A 17,618-nucleotide genomic window follows, 5' to 3' on the forward strand; every position below is an offset into this window, starting at 1 on the left:
GACTGCTGAATGAGAAGAAAAAACAGAGAGAGAAACCTAGGCATACAGAATTAAAATGGCAATAAATAAGTACCTATCAATAATAACCATAAATGTAAATGGATTAAATGCTCCAATCAAAAGGCATAGGGTAGCTGAATGGATACAAAAACATAACCCAACTATATACTGTCTACAAGAGACCCACCTCAGGACAAAAGACTCACACAGGATGAGAGTGAAGGGCTGGAAAATTTTTTTCAATATAAATGAAAAAGAGAAAAAAGCTGGAGTAGCAACACCCATATCAGATCACTACATAATACTAAAGGGATCGATCCAATAAGAGAATATAACCCTGGTAAACATATATGCACCCAATATAGGAGCACCTAAATATTTTTAAAAACTTGTAGAGGATTTTAAGGAAAAGATCAATAACAATACAGTCATAGTAGGGGATTTTAACTTCCAGTAAAGTAGATGACTTCACTGGATAGATCTTCCAGACAAAAAATTAACAAGGAAACAGTGACTCTAAAGGACACACTGGATCAGATGGATTTAACTGACATTTATAGAACAATTCACCCCAAAGCTGCAGAATACACATTCTTCTGAAGTACATACACATGGGTCATTCACAAAGATAGATGACATGTGAGGACCCAAAACAAGTCCCTACATGTTCAAAAAGACTGAAATCATATAAAGCATCTACTCAGATCAGAGTGTAATGAAATTAGAAATCAGCTACAGTAAAAACACATGGAGGCTAAATATCATGTTATTAAACAATGAATGGGTTACCAATGAGATCAAGAAAGAAATTAAAAACTTCTTGGAAATAAATGAAAATTAACAAACAACCACCCCAAATCTCTGGGGCACAGTGAAAGCAGTCCTAAGAGGGAACTTCATAGCACAGGCCTACCTCAAAAACAAAAAACAAAAAAAACACACACAAAACACAAGAAAAATTAGTAATAAACTATTAAGTTTACAACTTAAAAAACTACAAAAAGAACAACAATAAAAGCCCAGAGTAAGTAGAAGGAAGGAAATAATAAAGATCAGAGTAGAAATAAATGACATAGAGAATAAAAAAAAATACAAAAAAAATCAATGAAACCAAGAGCTGGATCTTTGAAAGGATAAGATTTATGAACAATTAGCTGGACTCATCAAGAAACAAAGAGAGAGGACCCACATCAGAAACAAAAGCAGAGAAGTAACCACTGACACTACAGAAATACAAACAATTTTAAGAAAATACTATGAACAACCATATGCCAACAAGCAGGACAAAGTGCATAAAATAGAAATATTTCTAGAAAAATATAATCTCCAAAGACTGACTCTAGAAGTATAAGAAAACCTGATTAGGTCTATAACAAAGGATGAAATAGAAGCAGTATTAAAAAAAACTCCCAACAAACAAAAGCCTAGATCTAGACTACTATACAGGGGCGTTTTACCAAACATTCAAAGAACTACTATCACCTATCCTCCTCAAACTCTTCCAAAAAATTCCAAGAGGAAGGCACACTTCCAAAATCTTTTTTTTTTGAAGTTTCAAGTACATCCCACAATTTTATTCCTAGGTACAATTCCTAGATACATTCTTTCTTTCTTTTTTTTTTTTCATGTGTTTTCTTCTTTATTTTTTTTAAATAAATCTTTATTGTTTGGATTATTACAGTTGTTCCCCATTTTTCCCCCCATAGCTCCCCTCCACCCAGTTCCCACACCACCCTCTGCCCTTACCCCCCCATTGTCCTCATCTATAGGTGTACGATTTTTGTCGCCGGGTCAAAGGTCATACACATGGAAACTGTATCTATTTCCATCTTCGACATGTCCCTGTGTTCGGAAAGGTCTCTCACGACTTGTTCACGCTCTACTCAGAAAGGGTGCGGAGCCATGTTACAGCTTTTTAAAATAATGTATCCTCTTATGTTTAAAATGAGGATTTCGCTCCCAAAACTGAGGAGAAAGCAACACTACAGCTGCTCTCGCCCCTCTCGCCCTCTGGGTGATAGTTGTGCGTGGGGCTGCGAGCTGGTTCGCGGGCCATCAATGAAGCCATCTGGGTGGCTCGCGTGGTTCTGCCGGCTTCCCAGGGGCTGTCACAGCCTCGCAGGGGCCGTCGCAGCCTCACAGGGGCCGTCGCAGCCTCCCAGGGGCCGTTGCAGCCCCACAGGGGCCATCGCAGTCTCACGCAGCCTCCCAGGGGCCGTCGCAGCCTCACACAGCCTCACAGGGGGCGCCATGAAGGTGCGAGACAGAAGCTCCTCTCGCTGTCTCTCCTGCTGCTCCCTTGTGTATCGCCGATGCTGGAAGTTTCTGAGAGCAGTCTGCAGGTGCTGGACATCATACTTTAACTGGTCAACATGAAGTTTGGCATTCTGTCTTTTGTTGGGAGGTTCCTTGCTGGACAAAATCTCCAGGCGTTCTAGCTGGCTGAATATCTGGTATGCTTGCTTGGATTTCGTTTTCTACTAAGTGCACAGACTGCTGGTCTGCCGTCTCCCGGTGTCCCATGTGAGACTGGATCTGGTGGACCTGCTTGTGCGTTTGCTGGTACAGCGGTACCATGTCGCCGGCCCAGCCGGGTCCGGATCCGGCTTCCTCCGAACCTGAGTCTGCTTCTTGAGTGTGTCCCTTTTGGATGCGAGGAGTTGAAATCAGCAGTTTGTTGGGTTAGGCTGCAAAAGCGCAGGTGGTTCCTTTTGTGCCACTGGCAGAGGTTTGGTGGGGATGTAAATTGAGTAGGGTGGGGTCTCAGAGAATCACCAGGGTGGAGCAAACAGCAATGGTTGTCGTCAGCATCTCCACGACTCCTCGCCTCTCCACGTAGTGCCGCGCCCCCGCAGCAACAATGATCTCTGAGAGCAGCTCTGCGAGAAAGCCACCCTCGCTCTCCGACCCACTGCAAGAAAGTCCAGCCTCTCCCCGTAGGAGTCTGGGACCTCAGAATCCTGCCCCAAACAGGCTCAGTGGATTCAAGAGCTTGTATCCCCTTCCGATTGAAAGAAACTGCGCATCCAGTTGCAGCCTGCCTGGAACGCGCCTCCGTACCTCTGTTTTTGGCGCCTCTGCACCTCCTACTCAGTCTCAATGAGCTTCTTTCTTTCCTTCCAGTTGTAGAACTTCCACTGGGCCATCTTTCCCGTGGTTCTGGATGACAGCTGCTTTGTCTTATAGTTGGTAGCTTCAATGTTGTTGTGGGAGGCAGCATGCACAGGTCTATACCTTATGCCGCCATCTTGGTCCTCCCAAAATCTTTTTATGAGGACAGCATTATCCTAATTCCAAAACCAGATAAAGACACTACAAAGAAAGAGAGTTATAGGCCAATATCCCTGATAAACTTAGATACTACAATCCTCAAAAAAATATTAGTAAATCTTATCCAGCAATATATTAAAAAGATCTTACACCATGACCACGTGGGATTTATTGTACCAGGGATGAAAGACTGGTACAATATTCACAAATCAATAAATGTGATACATCACATAAACAACTTGAAAGACAAAAATCGCATTATCATATCAATAGACACAGAAAAAGCATTCAACAAAATCAAACACCCTTTTTTGATAAAAACTCTCAGCAAAGTGGGAATAGAGGGGGCATATCTCAACATGATAAAGGCCATGTATGACAAATATACAGTGAACATCATACTCAATGGGCAAAAACTAATTTCCCCTAAGAACAGGAACAAGATAGGAATGTCCCCTTTCACCACTCTTATTCAACATAGTACTGCAAGTCCTAGCCACAGCAATCAGATAAGAAAAAGAAATAAAAGGCATCCATATAGGAAAGGAGGAAGTAAAACTCTCATTATTCGAAGATGACAGGATATCCTGTATAATAAAAGCCTATGTGGCCTCACAGCCTCACGCGAAGTCGTCACAAGATGGCCACCACAAGATGGCCACCCGCACAGTGGAGGTGGGGTCCGGTGGCCACTCCTCACAGTGAGGCTTGGGGCCCCGGTGTCTCTGCCGCCTCGCGCAGAGGAAGCAGGTCTCAGTGGAGGAGGCGGGTCGTGGCAGGGGACGGCAGTTGTGGGCAATCAGGCCGGCAGGGGAGGGCAGTTATGGGTGATAAGGCTGGCAGGGGAGGGCAGTCGGGGACCATCAGGCTGGCAGGGGAGGGCAGTTGTGGGCGATCAGGCCGGCAAGGGAGGGCAGTTGTGGGCAATCGAACCAGCAGGGGAGCAGTTAGGCGTCAATCAGGGCAGCAGGGGAACAATTAAGGGGCGATCAGGCTTGCAGGCAGAAGCGGTTAGGGGCAATCAGGCAGGCGAGCAATTAGGAGCCAGGGGTCCCAGATTGGAGAGGGTTCAGGTCGGGTTGAGGGACACCCCCCTGTGCACAAATTTCATGCACTGGGCCTCTACTTATACATAGAAAACCCTAAAGACTCCACCAATAAACTACTGCTTTTAATGAATGAATTTGGTAATGTAGCAGGATACAAAATCAACACCCAAAAATCAATGGCTTTTTTATACACTAATAATAAATCTCAGAAAAGGAAACAAAACAAACAATCCCATTTACCACTGCAACAAGAAAATTAAGATACTTAGGAATAAATTTAATCAAGAAGGCAAAAGACCTGTACTCAGAAAACTACAGGACGATGAAAAAAGACATAGAAGAAGATATAAACAAGTGGAAGAATACACCGTGTTCATGGATTGGTAGAATCAACATCATTAAAATGTCCATACTACTCAAGGCAATCTATAGATTCAATTCAGTCCCTATTAAAAGACCAACAGCATATTCCACAGATCTAGTACAAATACTCTATAAATTTACATGCAACCAAAAAAGACCCCGAATAGCTGCCACAATCTTGAGAAAGAGGAACAAAGTTGGAGGAAGCACCATACCAGATATAAGTTATACTACAAAGCCACCATAATCAAAACAGCCTGGCACTGCCACAAGAACAGGTATACAGGTCAATGCAACAGAACAGAGACCCCAGAAATCGACCCAAGCTATTACACTCAATTAATATTTGACAAGAGGTGGCAAGAGCATACAGTGGAGTCAAGAGAGTCTCTTCAATAAATGGTATTGGGAAAACTGGACAGATACATGCAAAAAAAAAATGAAACTAGACCACTAATTTACACCGTACACACGAATATATTTAAAATGGATAAAAGACTTAAATGTCAGTCGGGATATCATAAAAATCCTAAAAGAAACCATAGACAGCAAAGTCTCAGACGTCTCTCATTGCAATATGTTTACAGATACATCTCCTTGGGCAAAGGAAACTAAGGAGAAAATAAACAAATGGGACTTCATCAAAATAAAAAGCTTCTACACAGAAAAAGAAACCATCATCAAAACGAAAATGGAGCCCATTGTATGGGAGAACATATTTGGCAATGATACATCTGATAAAGTTTTATATATAAGGAACTCCTACAATTAAAAAAAGGAAGACAAATAATCCAATTTAGAAATGGGCAAAGGACCTAAATATTCACTTCTCGAAAGTGGACATACAAATGGCCAAGAGACAAATGGAAAAATGCTCAAAGTCACTGAATATCAGAGAGATGCAAATTAAAACAACTATGAGGTATCACCTCACACCTGTCAGAATGGCTACTATCAACAAATCAACAAATGACAAGTGCTGGCGAGGATGTGGAGAAAAGGAACCCCTAGAACACTGCTGGTGGGAATGCAGACTGGTGTAGCCACTATGGGAAAGATTATGGCGTTTCCTCAAAAACTTAAATATAGAAATGCCATTTGACCTAGTGATCCCATTTCTAGGAATATACCCTAAGAAACCTGAAATACCAATCATAAAGAATGTATGCACCCCTATGTTCATAGTAGCACAATTTACAATAGCTAATATCTGGAAACAGCCCAAGTGCCCATTAGTAGATGAGTGGATAAAAAAGCTATTGTACATTTATACCATGGAATACTATCCAGCAGTAAAAAAAAAAAAAGAATCTCTTATCCTTTGAGAGAGCATGGAGGGACCTGGAGAGTATCATACTAAGTGAAATAAGTCAGTCAGAGAAAGAGAAGTATCACATGATCTCACTCATGTGGAATCTAATTAAAATAAATGGATGAACAGAGTGGATCCAAAGACATGGAAGCATGGGAGAGTGGGGAATCTCGGAGGGAAGGCTGGGGAGGGTGGGTAGGTGGGAGGTAATCAACCAAAGACCTTGTATGCATATATGCATAACACATGGACACAGACAATAGGGTGGTGTAAGCTTGGGGCAGGGGCGGGCTGGAGGAGTCAATGGGGGGAGTGGTTGGAGGGGAGGGGATATATGTAATATTTTCAACAATAAAGATTTAAAAAAATAAACAAATAACACCTCCTACCCCCCCCCCAAAAAAAGAATCAATCAATTGATTAAAATATTTTTTTAAATTAAAAAAAAAAAAAGAGTTCTGGCTGCTTGGTACCGCTCCAGAAAGAAGACCGGAAATGTCTTCTCTGAGGCATCTGATCACCACCCAAACGAAAGAACAAAAAATAGTGACACTATATCCCCCCTCCACCCCCAAGGAAAACTCTCCAGGCAACAACCTCCTGAGAGAAACCACAGTTCCTATGTTCTACCCCAGACAGCCTCCAATTAGCTTTCTAGTGCTCCAATTTTACATATAAGTAGATAGCTAAGGATCACAAAATATTTGAGAAAAATATCTAGAAATCAAGAAAAAAATAAGAGCAATGCAATTTGGTTGATACAGACAATATGTAAGGCAAAGAAACTTCAAAAAAGCCTACCATCTATATCAACATAAAGAAAATACTGCACCCATAAAATAAAAACAGGATACACACACACACACACACACACACACACACACACAAATAAAAGAGAAACATGCAAATTAATCATCACTCCACCACACCCACCAGCTAATCAGGAGGAAGTATGCAAATTAACCCAACCAAGATGGCGGCGGCCATGGAGCTGGAGCGAGCCCCTGGCAATGGAGGAAGCCAAGCTTCCCACCTGCCCTGGCCTGCCCTGGGCTCAGCTCAAGGCTACAAAGTTTCAATTATAGAAGATAAATAAATCCCAGATACCTGCTTCCAGCCAGCGCTGGACTCCACCCAAGGAGGCGCTGAAATAAAAAAAAAAAGGAAAAAAGGAGAGGCTGGGAGCTTGGATCGCCGGGGGGCATGGACAGCCTGAAAACAGCCATCAGCCCCTTACCCAGGCTGGCCAGGCACCCCAGCGGGAACCCCCCCCCCCACCCTGAAGAGGCTGTGGGCAGCCTGAAAACAGCCCTCAGCCCCTCACCCAGGCTAGCCAGGCACCCCAGGGGGACCCCCACCCTGAAGGGGATGTGGCCAGCCTGCAAAAAGCCATCAGCCCCTCACCCAGGCTGGCCAGCCACCCCAGTGAGACCCCCACCCTGACCTGGGACACCCTTCAGGGCAAACCAGCTAGCCCCCACCTGTGCACCAGGCCTCTATCTATACTAATAAAAGGATAATATGCTAATTAGACTAGGAATCCTTCCAGGAGACCTTCCAGACGTTCTTGTGAACAAAGCCATGGTGGCAGGGCCGAGGTAGAGGCGGTTAGAGGCCAAGGGAGAGGGCAGTTGTGGATGATCAGGCCAGGATGGGATGGCAGTTGCAGGTGATCAGGCTGATGGGGGGCGGGGCCATTGGGGGTAAGCAGACCAGTAGGGGGGCCAGTTGGGGGCAAGCAGGCCATCAGTGGGGGTCAGTTGGAGGTGATCAGGACAGCGGGGGGGGGGGCAATTTGGAGTGAGCAGGCCAGCAGGGGGGCAGCTGGGGGTGAGTAGGCCAATGGGGAGGGATTGTGGGGGCAAGCAGGCCAGCAGAGGGGGCAGTTGGGGGTGATCAGGCTGGTGGGGGGCATTTGGGGGTGAGCAGGCCGACGGCGGGGGGCAGTTGGGGGTGAGCAGGCTGGCAGGCAGAGTGGTTAGGGGTAATTAGGCAGGCAGGCAGGCAGGTGAGTGGTTAGGAGCCAGCAGTCCCAGATTGTGAGAGGGATGTCCGACTGCCAGTTTAAGCCCGAACCCTATAAACCAGCAGGACATCCTTCAAGGGGTCCCAGATTGGAGAGGGTGCAGGCCTGGCTGAGGGACTCCCCACTCCCCCCCGCATGAATTTCGTGCACCAGGCCACTAGTATGTATGTGTATGTATATGTATATACACACACACACACAAAAGACATTCAAATAAATAAAGGTTTAAGAAACTACATATAAAATAGCTGAAAAGAAACTCAATAGAGGGATGTGAAGGTGATAAATCACAGAAAATGCCTGGAAAGCGGGGGGGGGGGGGGGGGGGGGGAGACAGGGATGAAAAATAGGAAAGAATAGATAAGTTAGAGAGGACCTAGTCTAGGAGGTCCAACATTTGATTAAGGAAATTTTTAAAAAATAGACTAGATAAAAAATAAAAGAGTTGACGAAACTGTAATACAAAGAATCGCCCAGAACTAGAAAACATGAATTCCCAGATTTAAAAGGATTAATGGTTTGTCAAAGGATAAAAAAAGATCCACACCAAAAAGTGCACCATAGCCGAAACCGGTTTGGCTCAGTGGATGGAGCGTCAGCCTGCGGACTGAAAGGTCCCAGGTTCGATTCCGGTCAGGGGCATGTGCCTGGGTTGCGGGCACATCTCCAGTGGGAGATGTGCAGGATGCAGCTGGTCGATGTTTCTCTCTCATAGATGTTTCTGACTCTCTATCTCTCTCCCTTCCTCTCTGTAAAAAATCAATAAAATATATTAAAAAAAAAAGTGCACCATAAATTTCAGAACACTATGTTCAAGAGCCCCTCTTTTAAAAAGTGAGAAATAAGATCACTAAGAAACTCCTTAAAAAACAATAGAAATTTGAATAAAATAGTACAATTAATTCAAAATTCTAAATGAAAATAACTTTCAAATGATTGCTCAGATATTACTGAAAGGGTTAATCAAGAAACAGGGCTAACTTAGCAGGGGCTAACAAAAGAAAGTTCTGCAAACCTAAGCCTTGCACAAACATGCTCCCCTTGAGTGGTTATTTTACAGAAATTCCTGAAGACCATAACTCCTGCACAGCCCCCAGGAAGAAGGACGTCTGGCACCAGCAGAAGGCCAAAGAGCAAGACTGTAAAACTGCGATCGGGGGCACAGTCCTGATATGTGTCAAGCCAAAGCCCCGTCTATAGCTCTCCCTGAGCACATAAAAAGCCTGCTCCCTCCCATTCGCCACTGATTTCTTTTTCAGAATCAGTCCACCTGCACCCAGGTGCCTTGAATAAATATCATTTTGATTACACTGAGCCTTGAGTCCATTTGGCCCAAACCCAAACCTTTCAATTACATCTTCTATTGCTTAGATTCCATGTTTGGTGAAAGGAATCCCAATGCTAATAATGATAGGAGTTCCCAAGATGACAATGATGCAAGTAGTTCACACTGGAGTAGAAGAAAGAACTCCAGAGATTTCTTCAAGAAACTAAAATTCATTGATAGACTATCTAACGTGTTTCTAACTGTGAGGACTCAGAGTTTAATCAGTGATCAACCCATTAATCCAATTAATAGGTGTAAAACTAAGGAAATAACAACTAGGGAAAACAAGATGCTCAGCTAGAAAGAAAAGGTAATCATAATGTAATGCATGTTTCAGTTTCAATTTGTGTCATAATGATGTAAATAATGAATCTTGATATTGGCAAAATTATGATACAACCATATTGGGAAGGTGGATGGATAGAAGTTTGTACACATGTGGATGAAATTAAAATTTCACCTTTCCTACTAGGAAGTTACTGGACAATGCCTAAAACTGAAAAATAAAAACTGGCCATAGAAACATCCTGTTTGGAGATGTAGACAGAAAGACCAAAAAACCTGGGTAAGAAAATTGATGTATTCTGCCTTTGGGAGGAAGGGGGTAAGTCTGGGTGGTGGGACCTCTGGTTTTCATGGGAAGCTTTATAAAAATATTTAATTTTTAGTACAATGTGCATAATTTAAAAAATTAATTATGGATTTAAAAAATAGATGGTTTAGGGCAGCTTTGTCTAATACTATATAATAAAAGGCTAATATGCAAATGACCAAATAGCAGAATGACCGGTTGCTATTGCCGGAGTCCAACCCCAGCGGGTCCAGGGGTCCCCAAAGGTGTGGACGGAGTCGGCGAAGAAGGAAGGACATGGAGACAGTGTTCAGTTGATCAGCAGCCTAGCCAGGATCTCTAGCCAAGTTCTGGTTTCGATCTCCAGAGAGGTTCTGCTTAGGCTCTCCAGAGAGGTTCTGTCCAGGTACTCCAGGCAGGTCCAGTCACCAGGTTCTAGTCAGGCTCTCCTGCCAATCTCCGCAGTCAGGTTCAGTCCAGGATCCCCTGCCATGCTCTCTCGCCAGGCTCCGCCTCCAGGCTCCGAGGCCAGTCCCTGTCCAGGATCCTCCGGCATGCTCTCTCCAGCGAAGTTCTTCTGTCTCTAGAGAACGTTCTGTGTAGGTTCTGTGCCTAGGCTCTGTCTCTCTTGGTCCTGTCTTCCAAGCCCTGTCTCCTAAGTTCTGTGTTCTAAATTCTGAGTGTTTCTGTCTTGTTACAACTGTATTTATACCAGTTGATTCAATCCTATCAATCTCTATTACAAAGGTTAGGGCGTTTCTTATCTCCATTCCAGGGAGTAAAGATTATGCAGCTTAAGCATGATTGTTTGTAGTTAAAGTGATTAATTACCCGCCTGGCACTTAGTTGAGGGGTTTTATTCCCTCCCTAACTTCAGGGAAAAATCCCTACCTGGGGAAACAACCTTTCTCGGAGAGGTGACCTTGGTTAAAACACACAGCGCTAAGGGGAGCAAACATATTAAGAACAGTATGCTATATATGCCAGGTCCTTTGAAACAGCAAAGATGGACCGGCTCCCGGCATGCTATGATGCGCACTGACCACCAAGGGGCAGATGCTCAACACAGGAGCTGCCCCCTGGTGGTCAGTGCACTCTCACAGGGGGAGCGCTGCTCAGCCAGAAGCCGGGCTCACATCTGACAAGGGCAGTGGCGGTGACGGGAGCCTCTCCCACCTCTGCAGCAGCGCTAAGGATATCCGACTGACGGCTTAGGCCCGCTCGCCAGGGAGAGGGGCCTAAGCCATCAGTCGGACATCCCCCAAGGGCTTCCGGACTGCAAGAGGGTGCAGGCCGGGCTAAGGGACACCCCGAGTATACGAATTTCGTGCACCGGGCCTCTAGTAGAATTATAATGTGGACTACATATATTCTTTACATTTTCTAACAGCCGCATTAAAAAAGTAAAACGAAACAGATGAAATGCACTTCAGTAATAGCACTTACCAAAATACATCCAAACTACTGTTTCAACATGTTTTCAATATAAAAATTATCACAGAAACTGTGGCCTAGCTTCTGATTAATATAACCAACCATACTTTCTAATGTGAAAAATAAACCATTAGTTAGCCTCATAATGCAGCAACTTAATAGTCAAGAAAATATATTCAGTTCCTAATTTAGAAAACATATACAACTCACCATATACAGACCTACCTTACTTGCCTTGCTCCAAAACCCCTATCAAAATTGACAAACGCTCTCCCTGGCATTCTATACTATTATGTAATGAGACTACCTCCCATTTCCACAGATCCCATCCCTTTCTTCCCCCAGAAAACAGGGAATAGGAATTTTGCACTCCACCCACCTTAAGAGTACAAGGAGACTCAGAGTACAGAAAGCAAAAAAAGTAGGCTTTTGTGAGTTGATCTGGGAACTTAACCAGCATTATTAGATTTGCCCATTTGATTTAAATAGGGTCTTGAACAACACTGTGACTTAGCACCCATTTTTCTGCTACATGCTACAAGAACACCACTATTACCAGGCACCATTTGCAAAGTGTTTAATGTGTGCTGGACATCATGCTAGATGTTGTCTCATCCTTACAAACAACTGGAAGCATTACTATTATTACTTTGCAGGAAGAGAAAAAAAAAATTGAGGTTTGAAGGCACTGATTGCCATGAATCAAGTATTTTTGAAAGACCCTGGAGCTAAGAATTATTTTGACATTTTTTAGAAGATTATAAAAACAAATAGGATATGCAACAGAGATCTTATGTGGCTCATAACACCTCAAATATTTATCTGTAATGTTACAAAAAAATGTTACTAATCCACTGCTCTAGATTACAAAGTAAAATAGTCGGATTCCAAAACTAATCCTCTAAATCAGGGTTTCTCAATCTTGGTATGATTGATATTTTGGGCTGCATAAGTCTGTTAAGGTAGGCTGTCCTGTTCACTAATCTCTATCTACTAGATGCCTGATGACAACTATAAATTTGCTGCCAAATGTATCCTGGGCAGCAAAACCATCCCTATGGCTAACCACTGCTCTAAATGGTCTTCAAACCTGGATGTGTACCCCCTGGAGCACATGAAGGCTTTTCAAGGGATTATGTTCCATGTATAATTTTAAGATAAAGGCCTTCAGACTCCTCTACTTCCATTTAGTTTGCCTCACTAAAAATGATGTCAGGGAATATGCGTGCAGTCCAGTTACCATGCTGTTATTTTTTTCTCTCCCAGGCTCCTTTCACAATCTTCCCACTTTGCAAAATAAAATCTTATCTCTCACCCATTCCTATTTTCATTACCCCCAGGATAGAAAAACTCCTTAGAGTGGAACCGCCCCTCCAAAAAAGTAAAAGGTGTTGAAATCAAAGGTTCTTCTGATGAAATTTAGCTTTAAATCCTAGCTCTAGAAATCATTCTCATTCTCTCTCTCAATATATATATCAGAGACCTAGCCTTTCCCCTTGGATAATCAGCAAGCCCCCAGGAAGCAAAAGGCAGCAGGAAGTAGAAGACTAAAGGTCACATGGTCACAACCTCTGTAAAGGTAATATCTTTTTTTTTTAATATATTTTATTGATTTTTTACAGAGAAGAAGGGAGAGGGATAGAGAGTTAGAAACATTGATGAGAGAGAAACATCGATCACACCTCCCACTGGGGATGTGCCTGCAACCAAGGTACATGCCCTTGACCGGAATCGAACCCGGGACACCTCAGTCCGCAAGCCGATGCTTTATCCACTGAGCCAAACCGATCAGGGCTAAAGGTAATGTCTTTACCTAAATTACTAGAGGCCCGGTGCATGAACTTCGACACTCGGGGGGTGGGGGGGATCCTTCAGCCCGGCCAGAGCCCTCTCGCAGTCCAGGAGCCCTCGGGGGATGTCTGACTGACCGGTTGGGCCCCCTCCCGCTAAGCCAGCAGTTGGACATCCTTAGTGCTGCTGCGGAGGCAGGAGAGGCTCCTGCCACTGCCACTGGCTTGCCAGCCATGAGCCCAGCTTCTGGCTGAGCGGCGCTCCCCCTGTGGGAGCACACTGACCACCAGGGGGCAGCTCCTGTGTTGAGTGTCTGCCCCCTGGTGGTCAGTACACATCATAGTGACCAGTCGTTCTTCCATTTGGTTGATTTGCATATTAGCCTTTTATTATATAGGATCTTTAAGCTTCTAAGCCAGCCGTGGGCAAACTACGGCCTGTTTGAAATGAATAAAACTAAAAAAAAAAAAAAGACCGTACCCTTTTATGTAATGATGTTTACTTTGAATTTATATTAATTCACACAAACACTCCATCCATGCTTTTGTTCCGGCCCTCCGGTCCAGTTTAAGAACCCATTGTGGCCCTCGAGTCAAAAAGTTTTCCCACCCCTGTTCTAAGCCCTAAGGTAGATAGAACCCCCTGGCTACTTTCCCATGAAACCAGATAAAGGGATGTCAGAACTATCCTTAAGACCTGAAAAAATGATGTATCACCTTTACCTTACCTATAATCAATCAGCTCCCAATACGACCTCCAATCCCTAACCCACTGTCTTGTGATTTTGCCCTATATAATCTATAATGTACAAACCATTGGAGAGTTCTAACTTTTGAGCACTAGCTTCCATCCTCCTGGGTGACACCATCTACTTATATAAAAACCCTGGGTGGTGTTCATCACGACCACCAGAACCGCGACCAAGCGGAAGGAAGTCAATCCTGCAGAGGTTGTCTTGGCAACAGCTGCGCCCTCCCCCGAGCTGTTTCCTGTAAGGGTGGGGTTTGAGGCAGGAACCTGCCTTCAGAGTGTGGAGGCATATCTTTATAAAGAGTGCTGCGCCAGCACAGCCAAGGGTGAACCTGAGTGGGGGCAGCTGAAAGGCTTAGAAAAGACAGACAAGAGAATGAAAGCCAGGTCTCGGTGGGACGCTGCTTCTCTGAGAGACAGCGACCACGTCCACAGCCATGTCTTTATTTTATAGCAGATGCTACGAGGCAAAGTAAGGGAGTGACCAAGATGTTTACAACATTCTCCTGGGTTTCAATCCTACTCAACTACATGCACCTGAACTCTATCAAGCCTACATCACTCAGGCATGTGGGGCCACGTGTTCGGACCATAGGTTCAAGCTTACAACTACAGCTGTTGGCTATAATTGTGCTGAGGGGGCCCTGCCCTCCAAGCTGGGACTTGTACGTGTCAATGAGAGGACTGTGCCCTCTCATCAGTCCAAGGCTTGAACCTGTCCAAAACACTGTAGTGGCTCCCCACAATAAAGTTTTAATTCTGTTTCTTTGTTACTAATGTTGTGGCCCCACCCCATAACAAAGAAACAGAATTTCCAGAGGATGAGGCCCAGAAATCAGGATTTTAAAAACATTCCCAGGTGATTCTGATGTGCAGCCAAGGTTGAGAACCACTGCTATAGATAATATTAAAAATACATCTAAATGTGCAATTCTTTTTTTAAAAATATATTTTATTGATTTTTTTACAGAGAGGAAGGAGAGGGATAGAGTTAGAAACATCCATGAGGGAGAAACATCCATCAGCTGCCTCCTGCACACTCCCTACTGGGGATGTGCCCGCAACCAAGGTAACATGCCCTTGACGGGAATCGAACCTGGGACTCTTCAGTCAACAGGCCAACGCTCTAGCCACTGAGCCAAACTGGTCAGGGCTAAATGTGCAATTCTTTGTCAAAAAAATGAGCATGTTCAAAAATTAAATGAAGAAAATTTGGGTATACTTCATGGAGATTTTCACACATATTTGAGTGATGATTACATTGATTCCACAGATGATGCTGAAAAGGAAAATTTTCCCATCGAATTTCTTAATAGTATTACTCCTTCGGGAATGCCGTGTCATAAATTAAAATTGAAAGTGGGTGCAATCATCATGCTATTGAGAAATCTCAATAGTAAATGGGCCAAAGCCGGTTTGGCTCAGCGGATAGAGCGTCGGCCTGCGGACTGAAAGGTCCCAGGTTCGATTCCAGTCAAGGGCATGTACCTGGGTTGCGGGTGCTTCCCCAGTGGGGGATGTGCAGGAGGCAGCTGATCGATGTTTCTCTCTCATCGATGTTTCTAGCTCTCTATCTCTCGCCCTTCCTCTCTGTAAAAAATCAATAAAATATATTTTAAAAAAATAGTAAATGGGGTTTTTGTAATGGTACCAGATTATCAAAAGATTACCACCTAATATTATCGAAGCTGAAGTATTAACAGGATCTGCAGAGGGAGAGGCTGTTCTGATTCCAAGAATTAATTTGACACTGGCCTCCCATTTAAATTGATTCGACGACGGTTTCCCGTGATGCCAGCATTTGTGATGAGTATTAATAAATCACGAGGACAAACTCTAGACAAAGCAGGCATATTCCTACCTGAACCCGTTTTTGCAGATGGTCAGTTACATGTTGCTTTCTCTCGAGTTTGAAGATAATATGATGTTACAGTTGTAAATACTTCATCACAAGGGAAATTAGTCAAGCACTCTGAAAGTGTTTTCACTCTTAATATGGTGTACAGGGAGACATTATTAGAATAAGTTTAATCACATTATAAGTCATTGTTTGCATCACTGCTGTTTTTTTTATCATGTATTTGTTGTTTTCATATGTTTTTGTTGTTTTCATATCATGTTTTTATCGTTTTTATATCATGCCACTGTTGTTGCTATATCCTTTTGTTACTGTTTATTAATAAATTTATATTATTTTCATATACATTTTACTAATTTCCTTTCATCTCTCACACTTCTATTATAGAGAAAGGCAAATAGCAATATTAAAATATCTCTGCTAATTAATTCCCCCCCCCCTTTTTTTTTAGATGCTGGTGAAAAAGGAAACTGGTTTATTCCAGTGCCAGTAACCTGAGGAGATGGGGGACTCTTGTCATAAAGCCCATCTCAACATCTCAGGGCAGGCAGAGTTTTTCATAAGGAAGGTAAGAAAAAGCAGAACAAAGGGAACAAGGAGAAGGTGGTTAAAAGTTCAATATGTGCAGACTAGCACAGTCCATTCTGATAAGGATTCAAAACTATTCAAGTGATGGTCTGGTATGTATCATCCTGGTCTTGTCCTCTGCTTCTATGTTATCCTGGTTTTACATTTGAAGGTCAGCAAATCTCCCAGAACTGGGACAACTGAAGGTCAGAGCCTGCATCTTCTGAAATTAGTTCCTAAGATTTTATAAAAACACTGGAGGCCCGGTGCACAAGAATTTGTGCACTTGGGGGGGCGGGAGGGGGGGGGTTCCTCAGCCCGGCCTGTGCCCTCTCGCAGTCTGGGACCCCTCGGGAGATAACGACCTGCTGGCTTAGGCCTGCTCCCAGGTGGCAGACGGCAGGCCCAATCCCTAGGTGCAGCCCCTGGTCGGGCTCAGAGCAGGGGTGATTGGGGAGTTGGGGCGCAGCCCCATCATGCACAGAGCAGGGCGGATCGGGAGGTTACGATGCCACCCTCAGTCCCGCTCAGGGTAGGGCCGGTTGGGGGGTTAGGGCACTGCCCCCTGTCACACACAGAGCCGCAGGGCGATCAGGGGGTTGGGGAGCTCCCCCCTATCAGGCACAGAGCAGGGCTGATCAGGGGGTTGGGGCGCCTTCCCCGGTCACGAACAGAGCAGGGCGGACAGGGAGGCTGTGGCCCCGCCCCCTGTCACACACAGAGCCTCAGGGCGATCAGGGGGTTTGGGCGCTGCCCCGTCACGCTGATCCCGGTGCTGGGAGGCCTCGCGGCTCCACTGATCCCGGTGCTGGGAGGCATATTACCCTTTTACTATATAGCATAGAGGCCTGGTGCATGGGTGGGGGCCGGCTGTTTTGCCCTGAAGGGTGTCCTGGATCAGGGTAGGGGTCCCCACTGGGGTGCCTGGCCAGCCTGGATGAGGGGATGATGGCTGTTTGCAGCTGGTCACACCCCCTTCAGGGTGGGAGTCCCCACTGGGGTGCCTGGCCAGTCTGGGTGAGGGGCTGAGGGCTGTTTTCAGGCTGGCAGGTGACTGAAGCTCCCAACTGCTCCTTTTTTTCTTTTTTTTTTTTTTTATTCTGGGCCAGCTTTAGCTCTGAGACTTGGCTCCAGCTCTCAGGCCTCCACTGCTGAAAGCAGGTATCTGGTTTGTTTGGGTTCTATAATCGAAACACTGTTTCAACTCCAGCTGTGAGATCCCAGCTGGCTGAAAGCAGGTTTCTGGGGTTTTGTTTAGCTTCTATATTTGTAACGATGTTTCAAACTGCAAGCTCAGAGG

At 44.5% G+C, this 17,618-nt stretch overlaps 1 protein-coding gene across 5 annotated transcripts in view; it reads right to left on the reverse strand.

Moving 5' to 3' along the window:
• The window catches only part of SPART (spartin), a 66,765-nt gene that overhangs the window by 44,842 nt on the left and 4,305 nt on the right, over positions 1-17,618 (reverse strand). The window contains exon 2 of one of the 5 annotated variants that reach the window (XM_059684330.1): positions 7,102-7,139. The exons of the other annotated variants lie outside the window; for them this stretch is intronic. The gene's annotated coding sequence lies outside the window, so the exon portion shown is untranslated. The remainder of the gene's footprint in view (positions 1-7,101; positions 7,140-17,618) is intronic. 5 annotated transcript variants of the gene reach the window in all.

The sequence above is a fragment of the Myotis daubentonii genome, chromosome 2, assembly GCF_963259705.1.
Source record: "Myotis daubentonii chromosome 2, mMyoDau2.1, whole genome shotgun sequence".
In the NCBI taxonomy this organism is placed as follows: Eukaryota; Metazoa; Chordata; class Mammalia; order Chiroptera; family Vespertilionidae; genus Myotis; species Myotis daubentonii.